The sequence below is a fragment of the Caretta caretta genome, chromosome 3 (assembly GCF_965140235.1).
Source record: "Caretta caretta isolate rCarCar2 chromosome 3, rCarCar1.hap1, whole genome shotgun sequence".
NCBI classification, from domain to species: domain Eukaryota; kingdom Metazoa; phylum Chordata; order Testudines; family Cheloniidae; genus Caretta; species Caretta caretta.
In genome coordinates, this window is record NC_134208.1 from 134551799 (window position 1) to 134566052 (window position 14254).

Here is a 14254-nt window from a genome sequence, read left to right on the forward strand (position 1 = left end):
CGGGGAACAGGCGGGGGAAGGGCTGTGCATGGAAGGAGGGGCTGGTTTGGGAAAGGACACGCTGCCCTCAAAGGAAATGTAGAAACGCTCATTGCCCACATCGTCTGCCTGCTGCGGGGCTGCGACTCCGCTTTCCTGCGGGCGGTGGGTCTGGTTGGAGGCTACGTTGTGTTGCATTGCTGCGATATTCCCGCGGCTGTACCAGAGCCTCCTCCAGCCAGCACTCCCCTGCCCCCTTCTTCTGAAGCCTTGGAGAGCAGGAAGCAGACTCTGCCTTCAGCTGCGCTGGCACAGAGCTAAAGCTGACCGAGCCCAAACCCTTAACGCGCATTGGGCAGACTCCCCCTCAGACACACCACCGCCATCCTCGGTGCTGGAATTAGGGGTGCGGGGGTGCTGCAGCACCCCCTGGCTTCAAGTGGTTTCCATCATATCCAGGATTTACACCTAGGTTCAGTGGATCTCAGCACCCCCAGTGCAAACACTGTTCCAGCACCCCTGACCATCATCACACTGGCTGACTGTGCATTGGTCACAGGACACCCCTGTGAGGCAGGGCAGTGCTCTTATCCCATTTGACAGATGGGGAGAGACTAAGGGACTTCCCCAAGGTCACACAGGAAGGCAGTGGCAGGGCCAGGACTTAAACCCCAGTTTTTCAAGTCCCAGGCTCACGCCCTAACCACTGGACCTTCCACTTAGTTGGTAATTGGTCAGAATCTGTCAACACTAGCATGTGGATGGAACGGAACCATTGGAAGTTTTTCAGGTTGAGCTTTGTAATGGTTTCAATTGAGCTGGTCGAGCTGGTGTGCTCTGATGGCCTGAAACAATAAGCACATTGGCTCCCTATGGACTGAAACTAGAGGTGCAGGGGTGCTGCTGCACCCCCTGGCTTGAAGTGGTTTCCGTCATATACAGGGTTTACAGCTCCGTTCAATGGCTCTCAGCAGTGCTGATTGTCTCTGAGGTTAGCAGAAGTGCAGAGAGGTGTCAAGAGGCCATTTGCAACCAGGAGAGGGAAACCTGCAGTCATGCAGATACCAGGCTATGGGTGTTGTGGTCTAGAGTGGTCTATAGTGAAGCAGCAGTTGCAGAGGAAAGCAACCAGGGGAACCTGAAGAGGTTATGCTCCAGGTGAAATGACCCTGGAGTGTGGCATGGCATGTGCGAGGGCTAAGAATGAGGCGCCATGGTCTGGAATGCAGTAGGCATCAGAGGAATGGGGATAAGTGGGTCAGGTGCTGGAGCACAGGAAGGAAGCTGAGTGAGAGTAGTATGGGGAAGATGTGCAAAAAGAAAACAAAGAGATGATAGGGGGCAGGGAAGGAAAAGGGTCAATGGAGGGAAAAAGAGGATCCTAGAGGGAGCAGGTCAGTCACTGTTGGAAAGGACAAAGAAGAAGTGGAAGCAATATAGACAATATGGCACTGGGAGAAAGTGGCTGGGAGGAAAGGAAGAGAAAGGCACTGGGAGAGAAGAGGAGTAATGAGAAAGCCCCATCAGAGAAAGGAGGGAGAGAGAAAAAAGGAAATAGGGATTGAGATTCGGAGGCACTCAAACGAGGAAAAAGACAGAGGGCTCCTGGGAGAAGAAATAAAAATGGGGAGCTCCAGTGAAGTGGGGAGGAAAAGCAAAATAAGAAGAGAAGAAGTATTGAAAGAGGAAAAACAGAGGGGAGAGGAGAGAAAATGGTAGAAATACAGATAGAGAGAAAGAGGGGGAAATGAAGAAATGGACTGAGAACAAAAAAGGAATAGGTAAATGGAAGGCAAAAAAGAAAAACCAAGACCATACAACATTAAGGCTGGCGATTCTGTTTATTCAGAATACGTGTTGCTCTATTTCCCAGGCAGTAATCCTCCTGGGGACAGTGTGTAGCCAATCTCCTGGCCAGTTCTTGATGGAAGAGTTTTTCAACTGATTGCTCTTTCCTTGAGCTGTAAATTGAATCCTTTCAAGCCTGTCCCTGTCAGCTCTGTGTACCAACTTTCAGAGACCATATTACTAGCTGCCAAGAACTTAGCTGACCTCGTTGGCTTTTTCCAGCTTTAGTTCCTATGTGCCTGATTCTGCTTCCGTTGAAGCAATGGAAAGGCAAAATTTAAAATACTTAAATGATTTAGGATACGGCCCAGAGATTTATGGAAACATCTGGAGTTACTCTTGCCATTTATAAAAAGAAAAGGAGTACTTGTGGTACCTTAGAGACTAACCAATTTATTTGAGCATAAGCTGTAGCTCACGAAAGCTTATGCTCAAATAAATTGGTTAGTCTCTAAGGTGCCACAAGTACTCCTTTTCTTTTTGCGAATACAGACTAACACGGCTGTTACTCTGAATCTTGCCATTTATGTCTTTTTCATGAGATAGACCAACTCTTGTGTGAGACCTTCTCTTACCAAATTAATCAACAGGGCAGTTCTTGGGATGGTTACCAATGACACAGAGCCTCTTTTCTTGCTAACTGTGGGCTTACAGTGCTCATGAAAAAGACAGAACACAGTTCTAGACATAAATGAACTGAAGTATATTGCAGGCAAACTTCAATACCCAGCCCTGCTGCTGCACCTTTGCAAAGGTGTGCCACACCTTCGTTTTTCTAGCCAATCTCCCCTTAGCACAGGCTGAGAGCCCTGAAGTTTGACAAGCTGTGTAGTGGAATCAAGGCTGATTCTGAAATAGCAACACACAAAAAAGTTTGTCCCTGATTCAGCTAGCAGGAGTCATTACCCTGTTCTGGCCCAGCACCAAAGCTACTTGGAGGAATTGGAACTGGTAGAGCCTGAGGGAATGTGCCTTTCGCTAGTCAGCCAAGTGGAGCCTTTCATTGATATGCATTACTGTAATGCCTTTCAGCATTCCCTCCCTCTCTGTCTGTACAGTTGCTACTTTGCTTTAAAAGGGAGATAAGGACTTTATGCTCTTTCAGAAGCGTGACTGCCATTTCAAATTGTCCCAGAGATTGAATCATCACTATGCACCGAGCCTGCTGTACCAGCGCTTTGAAAGACAATCACTTCATATACGTATCATTCAAAGAGGCATTAACCATACGCCTTACTCCTGTGTCTGATGCTGCACCTGTTTATTTTTTGTATAGCTACTGCCAAGCATAGGCTCAGTGTCCACTGCTTATGTGTATCCATCTTTCTGTTTTTTTATAGGCAATTTCTGTAATGCAGTGGCCATCTTAATGCTATGCTTTGTCTCTCTAGCCAGTGGGCTAGCTTCACCTCCGCTGATACATGGAGGTGCAATTTACTCTGTCTGTATGGTCTGTATTCACCCCCAGGGAAGGGCAGCTAGTGTTTCCTCCTACCCTCCATCTTGGGGTCTTCCAGAGAAGGACATCTTTGACAAAAGCTCCAGGACAGCCTCCCTGTGCACAGGAATACACCAAATCACTATCAGTACATCCTACAGCTGTCCTAGCCATGCCTCTCTCCCCCTCCTTGACTGATACCACCCAATTCCAAGCTCTGGGCCCATACTGGAGGAGAAATGGTATCTTCTTTCTGCTACTGCAACCGCCATGTCTAGCTGTGCACAAGGATATACACTGGCTTAAGTCAGCATAGATTCAGGAATTATTCTGGCCCATTATCTCTGTTTATTTTGTCCTTGATAATTGTCTGGTTATATCGGATTTTGGACCTGGTGTTCATCTCATGTCAAGTAAATTAGGACTCCAGTGAAGTCAGTGGAGTTCTTTCAGTGTAAAGGAGTTCAGAATCAAGCCCTTTTCCTCTAAAGTTTAACTTTCCTTTGGAAATTTCCCAAGAAATAGATATGAAAAGTTATAATTTTTTCACCTATGAAATCATTTGACAGTTTTATTGCATCTCTAAACTCAGAGCTGTGAATCATTATATTTGCAGTACATAATATAACCTTGGACTTTTCAGGACTTTATCAGATATATGTGTATGTGGGCAGAGAGAGAAAGAGAGAGGGAAAAGGACTAACTAAAAAGCATTGTGCAGAAAAGTATAAATATATGGAGCTACTCAGAATCACATCCGCTGAGGATTTTGTCCTTTATTTACCTCAGTTAGGGATGGCAGCATCTCAGTCACACACACCCACAGTCACATCCTTGCACACTTTCTATGTTACATAATTATACCTCATTTAGTTCTTTCTAATTACATTTATTATAATCATTCAAACTTTTACATTCTTATTCATTAACAGTAAAACATTGTTTTACTTTTGCTGGAAGCTTCGCTGAAGCTATGGAAATGCAACTAGTGATGTTCAGAAGGTGCTTACATCACAAGTTATATCTCTCTTCTATAAATTGTTGCATATGCCTGTCTCTGTTTAGATAAGTTAAGGCCAAATTCTGCCCTGTGCAAATGTGGAGTAACTCTATTGGCATTACTGAAATTATTCAGGATTTCCACAAGCATAATCAAGGCCAGAATTTGGACTTTAATGTGTTATACATTTTCAAGTTAAATTAATTCACCACAAATGCAAAAACATGGTAATCACTGTAATAATGATACTTCCATAGCATCTGTTATTTAAAGATTTCAAAGCACCTTAAAACCATTAATCCTTGCAAAAGCCCTTTCAGGTAGGTAACTCTTATTCCCATTTTGCAGATGGGGCAACTGAGGCATTGCAAAATTAAAACCAACTTGCCTAAATTCACAACAGCACATCTGTCACATGGACAAGAATAAAACTTAAATTCTGCAACTACCAACTCCCTATCCTTTCTCTCGAAAGGATGCTTTGGGATGCAATAAGACTCTTTCCACTGATATCAGTGTGCATGGGCCAAACCTTAATTTAGTGACTGTCTTGATTTTCATAACAAACTTCCTTTTTCAGGGAGTTACCTCAACTGTTGCACAAATATACTTGAGGCTAAATACTGTAGGACTGGCAATGCTCTACGGGACTGGTCTAAAGCTCATACAAAGATTTTCCCAGACTTCCATTGACTTCATTGGGCTTTGGATCAGGCCTCATAAGAACTCAACCACAGAATTAATATTTTTAAAAGCTTTCAAACATATGACATAAAGGTGTGAAAAAGAGAGAAATGCATGGCGCTCATTTTAAATACTTTTCTTGTGCTCCTGTACTTTAGAAAACATATAGCAACAGATGGGCCAGTAGTAGATGCCTCTGGTTTTGTATGTTTGTCAAGGTCTATGCTTTCAGAATTGGGAATATACCATGTGCATAGAAGCCAATCCTGAATTCCATGGGCATCCATAATTTCCATTGACTTCACAAGGAATACATGATTGGGTGTACAGTGAATAACTTGCAACATGTCTGCTTTAGTTCTCACCAATTTTTTGCTCAGAAGAAGGCTCCATTTTGAAACTTCAGTGGTTTCTCTGATGTGGTGTTTGTGATCAAAACTGAAACTGCCAAACTCATTCACACATGTCACTGACTGATGGTAACAACTTTCAGTAACTGGGACTGGATTCAAACCAGTAACCTATCGGTGAAACTGGATGGGGTAGAGAGCCTGAGGCTCCCAATCCCCCCAGAGTGTTCCTTCTTAATACCAGAATATCTTTGGGCAGGTGATCACGACCCTGTTGCAGTGGAGTGATCCGTTTCTGCGCTACACAGTACCTGCCACCTTTCCCAAGTGACACAACACTTCCATAGTCCTTAAAGACAGGTTTCAGAGTAACAGCCGTGTTAGTCTGTATTCGCAAAAAGAAAAGGAGTACTTGTGGCACCTTAGAGACTAACCAATTTATTTGAGCATAAGCTTTCGTGAGCTACAGCTCACTTCATCGGATGCAGTTTCCACAGTATGCATCCAATGAAGTGAGCTGTAGCTCATGAAAGCTTATGCTCAAATAAATTGGTTAGTCTCTAAGGTGCTACAAGTACTCCTTTTCTTATAGTTCTTAAACAGACTCAAAACAAACCTCTCTACTTGCCATAGGCTCATGCCTTGGAAATTCGATTTTGATCATGTTTTACTGGTTTTTATGACTGTGTCCTACCTAAATGGTCTTAAGGGAATAAACCCTAAGTTATAGGCCTAGTGAGGACCAATTACATATAATGTATCTGCTATGAATAGCATTTAAATGAAATATAAATGGGACCATTTCTATGCTATGGGCAGATAGATACACAGAAATCTCTTACTACACTGTTGGGTAATGCTAAAGTGGAAACTTTATTGCATTATGAAGCTGGAGGATAATAGTTATTGAATATTATTTCATGGTTTGTCACTTTTAAAGGCAAATGAATGTGTGAATACATAAGCAGTTTGAACAAAAAGTGTTTTAATTTAGATTAATAGATTTATAGGGTTTAAGGCCAGAAAGGACCATTAGATCATCTAGTCTGGCCTCCTGTCTATCACAGGCTATTAAATTTCACCCAGTCACATCCTGATTCAGCTTGGGTATCTTCTAGAAGGCTGGTGCCTCTCAACCTTTCCAGACTACTGTACGCCTTTCAGGAGTCTGATTTGACTGGTGTATCCCCAAGGCTCAGCTCTCTTAAAAACTACTCGCTTACAAAAATACAAAAGTGTCACAGCACATTATTACTGAAAAATTGTTTATATTTTCATTTTTACCATATAGTTATAAAGTAAATCAATTGGAATATAAATATTGTATTTACATGTCTGTGTATAGTATATAGAGCAGTTTAAACAAGTCATTGTATGAAAGGTTAGTTTGTACTGACTTCGCTAGTGCTTTTTATGTAGCCTGTTATAAAACTAGGAAAATATCTAGATGAGTTGATATACCTGTGGAAGACCTCTGCATATCGCCAGGAGTATGTGTACCCCTGGTTGAAAAACCTTTGTTCTAGGCATCTTGAATTAATTCAAGCGTTCACTCCCAAAAAACAAACAGCCTAAAAATGATTGCTAGTCAATTGATTTCATTTTAAAATGTCTCCCACTAGAACTCTGAACACGGCTAGTAAAATCAAAACTTCAGTCTACAGAATCTACTATTGATGCTTCCTGTTTATATTGTATTAGTTTTCTACAGAAGCAATTGCTGTCTCCCCATCTTTCCCCTCTAGGGAGCTTAAAAAATAATATTTTTAGGCAAGACCCTTGAACTCATGGCAAGGAAGTTCTTCAAATTCCTCCATTTAGAGAGACGTCAATGATAAAGAAGAGATAGGGTTCATAAATGCTGTAGTGGCCTGGTATGGTACCAGCAAGGAAACCCTACAATTTCATACTGGTAAAGCACATAAATTATGTAGCAGATTTGTTTTCACATTGTATGTTGGGCTCAGCAGAGGATATAGAGCAATATAGCAAAGCAGCTCCCTTCTTTCAGTTGAAGTACTGGTAGAAGAACCACTATGCATCCTTTAGCCCAGAATCTGACCACCTTCTTAAATTCTCAGATGGCAGATCAGACCCTAAGTAATATTCCACAAGAAGCAGTTATCCTACAAATAATGGAGCAGAGTCACTCCAGGATTAGCATTGGCTTCTCCTGGCAGAGATGCTGGCATAGTGCTAAAGACAATAGGAAGGACGTGAAATTGATTATTGTACCATATGCTGCTCACAACCTCCTCCACAGCAGGGGCATTCCAGCAGCCAGTGCTGCCCCCAAAGTATGTGGCCCTATCCAGAAACATGATCTTGCTAGAGTAGCCAGGGGATGTGTCAGTTCAATGCCCTTTCTATTGCTAGGTTCTTGAGGAGCTCTCAGTAGAACTTAAATCCATTATGCCTTGTCATAAATGATACTGGAATCCTTGCCTGTCCAACTTGAGAAATGAATTCCTCCACTGGGCCCAGTAGCTTTTGCTGATACAGCGAGGTACTGTTGCTACCTTCTTGGAGCAATGCAGGTAAATCTGGCCCAGTATCACTGTTAATGTTGTTGGCCAGATAACGTACTCAGCAAATAGATTCATGGATTCCCAGGCCAGGAGGGACCACTGTGATCATCTGGTCTGACCTGCTCTATATCACCATAGAACTTCCCTGAAATCATTCCTAGAGCACATCTTTTTAAAAACATCCAGCCTTGATTTAAAAATTGCCAGTGATGGAGAATCCACCATGACCCTTGGTAAATTGTTCCAGTGGATAATTACCCACACTGTTAAAAAAAATTATATCTTATTTCCAATCTGAATTTGTCTAGCTTCCAGCCATTAGATCATGTTGTACCTTTCTCTGCTAGAGATTGAGGAGCTCATTATTAAATATTTGTTCCCCTTGTAGATATTTACAAATTGTTATCAAGTCACCTCTTAATCTTCTCTTTGGTAAGCTAAATAGATTGAGATCCTTGAGCCTATGACTAAACGGCAGCTTTTCTAATCCTTTAATCGTTCTTCTTGATGTTCTCTGAACCCTGTCAATTTAGCAACATCCTTCTTGAATTGTGGACACCAGAAGTGGACACAGTATTCCAGCAGCATTCTAGTGCCAAATACAGAGGTAATATAACCTCCCTATTAAATATTCCCCTGTTTATACATCCAAGGATTGCATTAGCCCTTTTGGCCACAGCGTTGCACTGAAAGATTATGTTCAGCTGATTATCCAACACGATCCCATGAGTCATCACATATGAGATTGTAATAAGAATATGCAATTAATGTGGCTGGGCTGGATAATTCAACCACAGAGAACATAAAAGCTGTGTAGGCCAAACCTAATATTTTAAAACACCAGTGTCTGCTTTTTCCATAGTCAACTCATCTTCCACAGTACAACTTTCAACAAAGAAGAGAATGTCTTTTGCACTGAAAACACATGAATTTGACCTACACATCTGACTGAACCAAATGGGGAACAGAGGGATGTAATTGCACCAGTGAAGGCCATTTCTTTCTAACATCTACAGAAGTCTCTCTCTCTTTCTCTTTTTTCTGAAAGGACAGCAAGGAGTAATTGGAGATAAAAACAAAAACTAGGATCCCTGCAGGTAAGTGTGCTCTTTGCTATGCAGAGTACTTCCTGCTAAGGCAAGTCTAGCAGCATGACTCCTGAGATTGCCAGAGTGGAGCTTCTTTCTAGTTCTTCTGGTAAATCCACTACCTGCAGATCACAAGGGTCCTTTGCTGGGTTCTTAGCTGCCATATCACATAGGACTTGCATGCCAGCCAACATAGGCTCTGGGAGCATCTGGCCACCAGCTGACAAACAACAGCTGCTCCAAGTGTTCTAAATTGTAGCAGATAAGCAAAGTGTTGTGGGCAGTTTCAGTGGCCATTCAGTCTTTTATCTTCTTAACTAGCAACAATCAAGTGAAGTCAAAATTTAACATGTGAGAAACTAGTGGGCTGTAGGATTAAGAGTAGGTACTCTTTAAATAAACTGAATCACTCATAGCAACATTTTCTGTCTCAAGTTTAATAAGGCAGACAGGAATTTTAGAAATATCTAAGACAGACAGATACTATAGATAGAAGTTTATCCCTATTTTTGAAGGTTTTCATGTCCTTGAATAATTCTTTAAGCATGTCTACTCTTCCAGCATGAACTCACCTACACCTGCAGTGAGCTCAGTATAAATGTCTGGATGTATGGATAGACTTCATCAGAGATGAAGCCATTCCTTGAGAAGGACATTCTCTTGCTTATGTGGTGCTCAAACTGTTGGTTAATCAACATAACAGTTTCTTGCTGAGAATCCAGTCTCTTTTTCATTGCTAAGAACAAACATGTCTAAACCTTTCTACAGACTGAAAGCCCGCACAGATCTAGCAACATATTTGCTCCAGAACCCAATACTGTGTCTTTGGTCAGGTGAGTTTTATTCTATGAAAGCTCTGCTTCCACACTCCAGGGGTGAAATCCTGAACCCATTGAAGACAATGTCAAAACTCCCATTGGGGCCAGGACTTCACCCCAAGGTTCTTTCTTAGCTGCAGTAAAGACTGCAGGATCCTTTTGAGAGTTCTTATGCAACTTCAGTCCAAGACAGGAATAAAAATAAGGAATAAAAACAAAAACATATCAATTTCAGACGATCACAGACATGTTTTCTCTGGCTATGATGTGCATGACACCCCTCTTGATTAGCGTTATTCTTCAAACTGCTTACAACAAAACACCTTACAATGTAGAAATGATTATACTGTGATGATGAAGTAATTGGTACCTTCCTTATTAATTCTGGACTCTTAATTCACTTGGTGATTAAAAGTAAAAAGGACAGTACCAGGTGAAAAAACCATCGAAATTCACAGTGGAGTATAGTGTCTTAATGATGACTGTTTCAGTGGTTTGAAAAGAAGTTTTAAGCGGGTGCCTTGGGAATAAATTAAACAGACCCTTTTTAGTATATCTTTCCAAGCTGTTTCAGTTTGGAACTGATAATTTATCAACTCTGTTTCCCCTAACAAATTAGAATATATATTTTTCAGGAAATATTTTCTGAATGTTTAATAGAGAAAGAGGGAATATGTAAAGATAGAAAGGAAAACTTAATACATCTTAGGCTAATTTTTTGCAATTGAAAGTTTGTTTTTACCTAATGTTTCCTATTTAGAAATTCATCTCATGTAATACACAATATTTTGCTATTATTTTGTATAATGGAATATTTTGCTATTTTTAAAAATTATGATACATTAATCAGTATTTCACTGATGAAATATAATACCTTAGTTCTGTTGCCCCTTTGGCATTTATGGTCTTCTGTGACACAAACCATGATAAGGAATGTAGTCCCTTCTTCACAGGATGCCCCTTAATAAGTGTTTTTTCTTTGTCCTGATATCACGATTGATTGCTTCCGGCCAGATGCCCCTAGTGTATACTTCAGCCTGCTGGGAAGGAGCAAAGGGAGCATAAATACTGGAAATCTAGAGATCAGAAAATAGAATTTCTTTAATGTACTACATTAGCAAATATAAAAGTCACTTTGTTGGTATGATACAGATGCAGAGCTAGATTCTAACTGACCCGTATGCTGATGTGCACTGGTGGAAAGGGAGTAAGGAGCCTCTCCTCCCCCTTGTGCATTTGCACAGGAACTGTCCAGAAATGCACTCCACTCCAGGGACTGCTCTCCAGAGACATTTCCGTAGGGAGGCAGGGAGGGGAGAAGGTAAGCAAAGCTGTAGCTCCACCTATCATACATGCCAGCTAATACAACTGGCTGGTCTCACCAGGAGCTGATCTCTGAACACTTTAAAAAGGTGTTGCAGTTTGTATACTCCTGTACACCATGTGAAGCTCCAGGAGATGATCTGATTCTGGGAGAATGTCGCTGGGTCTCTCTCAAGGGCAGTGCAACTGCCCCAATTGATGGCTGTACCTGTATAACCTAGCCCTCCATGAATACAGGAAATCAAAGATGGGTGGTGCAGTTTTTCTTACAGACTAATTAAAAGACACCACAATGCAGAACTCTTAGGCAATAGGGTAAGCTAGAAAAGACTTTTTGAAGGGAGGCACAGGACTCTTTCTCCAACATTATGTAGCTCATTTTGACTGGAATAAGTTTTCCTCCATCCAGCATGCAAATTAGATGGTCCAAGGTACGAGCATCCTTAGAAATTCAAACCCTGATCTGTGAGATCATTTTCAAAGTAAAGTGATACACACAGTATTGTCTTTCACTGCACTTGTGCAGTTTGAACACCTCTGTTGGTGTATTTAACACATAGGTCTAAGTGCATACGGATGAGTCATTTTGCCTATGAATTAGATGTAAAGTGCAAAATTTTGCTCTCTTTTACAGGTTGTAATTGCCATGGAATGTATCTTAAAGATGCTAATATTTCCATATAAGGCAACTAATTGGGCGGTTGACTCAGGAATGTGTGCATTAAAATAATAGGGCTGAGAAGACAATTCGGTCCCTGGCAGGGGTGGCGCAAACGGGGGCAGTAGAGGCTAGTGCCCCCACAATGGAACTATTGTGTGGGCTGACCTATGTTTATGCCCTTGAATCATAGAATCATAGAATATAAGGGTTGGAAGGGACCCCAGAAGGTCATCTAGTCCAACCCCCTGCTCGAAGCAGGACCAATTCCCAGTTAAATCATCCCAGCCAGGGCTTTGTCAAGCCTGACCTTAAAAACCTCTAAGGAAGGAGATTCTACCACCTCCCTAGGTAACGCATTCCAGTGTTTCACCACCCTCTTAGTGAAAAAGTTTTTCCTAATATCCAATCTAAACCTCCCCCACTGCAACTTGAGACCATTACTCCTCGTTCTGTCATCTGCTACCATTGAGAACAGTCTAGAGCCATCCTCTTTGGAACCCCCTTTCAGGTAGTTGAAAGCAGCTATCAAATCCCCCCTCATTCTTCTCTTCTGCAGGCTAAACAATCCCAGCTCCCTCAGCCTCTCCTCATAACTCATGTGTTCCAGACCCCTAATCATTTTTGTTGCCCTTCGCTGGACTCTCTCCAATTTATCCACATCCTTCTTGAAGTGTGGGGCCCAAAACTGGACACAGTACTCCAGATGAGGCCTCACCAATGTCGAATAGAGGGGAACGATCACGTCCCTCGATCTGCTCGCTATGCCCCTACTTATACATCCCAAAATGCCATTGGCCTTCTTGGCAACAAGGGCACACTGCTGACTCATATCCAGCTTCTCGTCCACTGTCACCCCTAGGTCCTTTTCTGCAGAACTGCTGCCTAGCCATTCGGCCCCTAGTCTGTAGCTGTGCATTGGGTTCTTCCGTCCTAAGTGCAGGACCCTGCACTTATCCTTATTGAACCTCATCAGATTTCTTTTGGCCCAATCCTCCAATTTGTCTAGGTCCTTCTGTATCCTATCCCTCCCCTCCAGCGTATCTACCACTCCTCCTAGTTTAGTATCATCCGCAAATTTGCTGAGAGTGCAATCCACACCATCCTCCAGATCATTTATGAAGATATTGAACAAAACCGGCCCCAGGACCGACCCTTGGGGCACTCCACTTGATACCGGCTGCCAACTAGACATGGAGCCATTGATAACTACCCGTTGAGCCCGACAATCTAGCCAGCTTTCTACCCACCTTGTAGTGCATTCATCCAGCCCATACTTCCTTAACTTGAGCATCGTGCAGTGGGCACAGCCGGCCGGGGGATAGGGCTGGTCACCGGAGCTCGTGCTGCCGCATATGCAGCATGCAGCTGCTGAGGGCACCATGAAATTTGGGGCAATTTGGTGCCTCAAATTTCATGGTGCCCTACTCAGCTGCATATTCAGCGTATGCCTAGGGACATCCCTGAATATTCCCAAGCTAGCTATGTAGTTAGCTCAAATAACAATAGCAGTGAAGCAGTGGCAGCATGGGCTGAACAACCCTTCCCAGGACCCTGGGTATGTACTCAAATGCTAAACCCTGTTGTCAGAGCTTCACTGTTATTGTTTCAGAGTAACAGCCGTGTTAGTCTGTATTCGCAAAAAGAAAAGGAGTACTTGTGGCACCTTAGAGACTAACCAATTTATTTGAGCATGAGCTTTCGTGAGATACAGCTCACTTCATCGGATGCATACCGTGGAAACTGCAGAAGACATTATATACACACAGAGACCATGAAACAATACCTCCTCCCGCCCCACTGTCCTGCTGGTAATAGCTTATCTAAAGTGATCATCAAGTTGGGCCATTTCCAGCACAAATCCAGGTTTTCTCACCCTCCGCCCCCCTCCACACAAACTCACTCTCCTGCTGGTAATAGCCCATCCAATAACTCTGTTATTGTTAACAAGCTAGCTAGATCAAAGCTAGCACTGGTACAGGGGTCTCAAACACGTGGCGGCCCGCGGGGTTATTTTCTGCGGCCCGCCAGCTCTCCACGGCGCTCCCATCCTACCCCCCCAGCGTTTACCTAGAGCAGCTCCGGCCCGGCATGCACCGGGGGCCAGGCAGGCTCCCTGCCTGCCTGCCCTGCCCTTGCTCCACGCCGGGGGTGTGTGTGTGTGGTACAGGGGTCTGTGTGTTGCCCTGGCCACTCCTCTAGGTATCTCCCCCGAAGCTCCCATTGGCCGCGGTTCCTGCGGAGAAGGGGTTGAAATGGGGGCAGGGAAGGGGTGGGAAGAGGTGGGGCAGGGGCGGGGCCTCATGGAAGGCATGGAGTGGGGGTGGGGCCAGGGCAGCAGGTGTGGGGGTGGTCAGTCGTGCGGCCCTCTGGCCAACGTACTAGTCCTCATGACTGAAGAGATTAGCACTCTCTTTTCCCTACTTCTGTGTGAACATTTTAAAACCGTTCAGAAAAACCTTATATAACTGCATATCCACGTAAATATCCTTGCTCCTATATACTCATGTATGACCCCATTTTTTGATATCTAGATATGC

At 43.2% G+C, this 14254-nt stretch overlaps 1 protein-coding gene across 5 annotated transcripts in view; it reads left to right on the forward strand.

The window, feature by feature from the left end:
- Nucleotides 1-14254, forward strand: part of SLC35F3 (solute carrier family 35 member F3) — a 285448-nt gene that overhangs the window by 170009 nt on the left and 101185 nt on the right. The gene's annotated exons all lie outside the window — the stretch shown is intronic.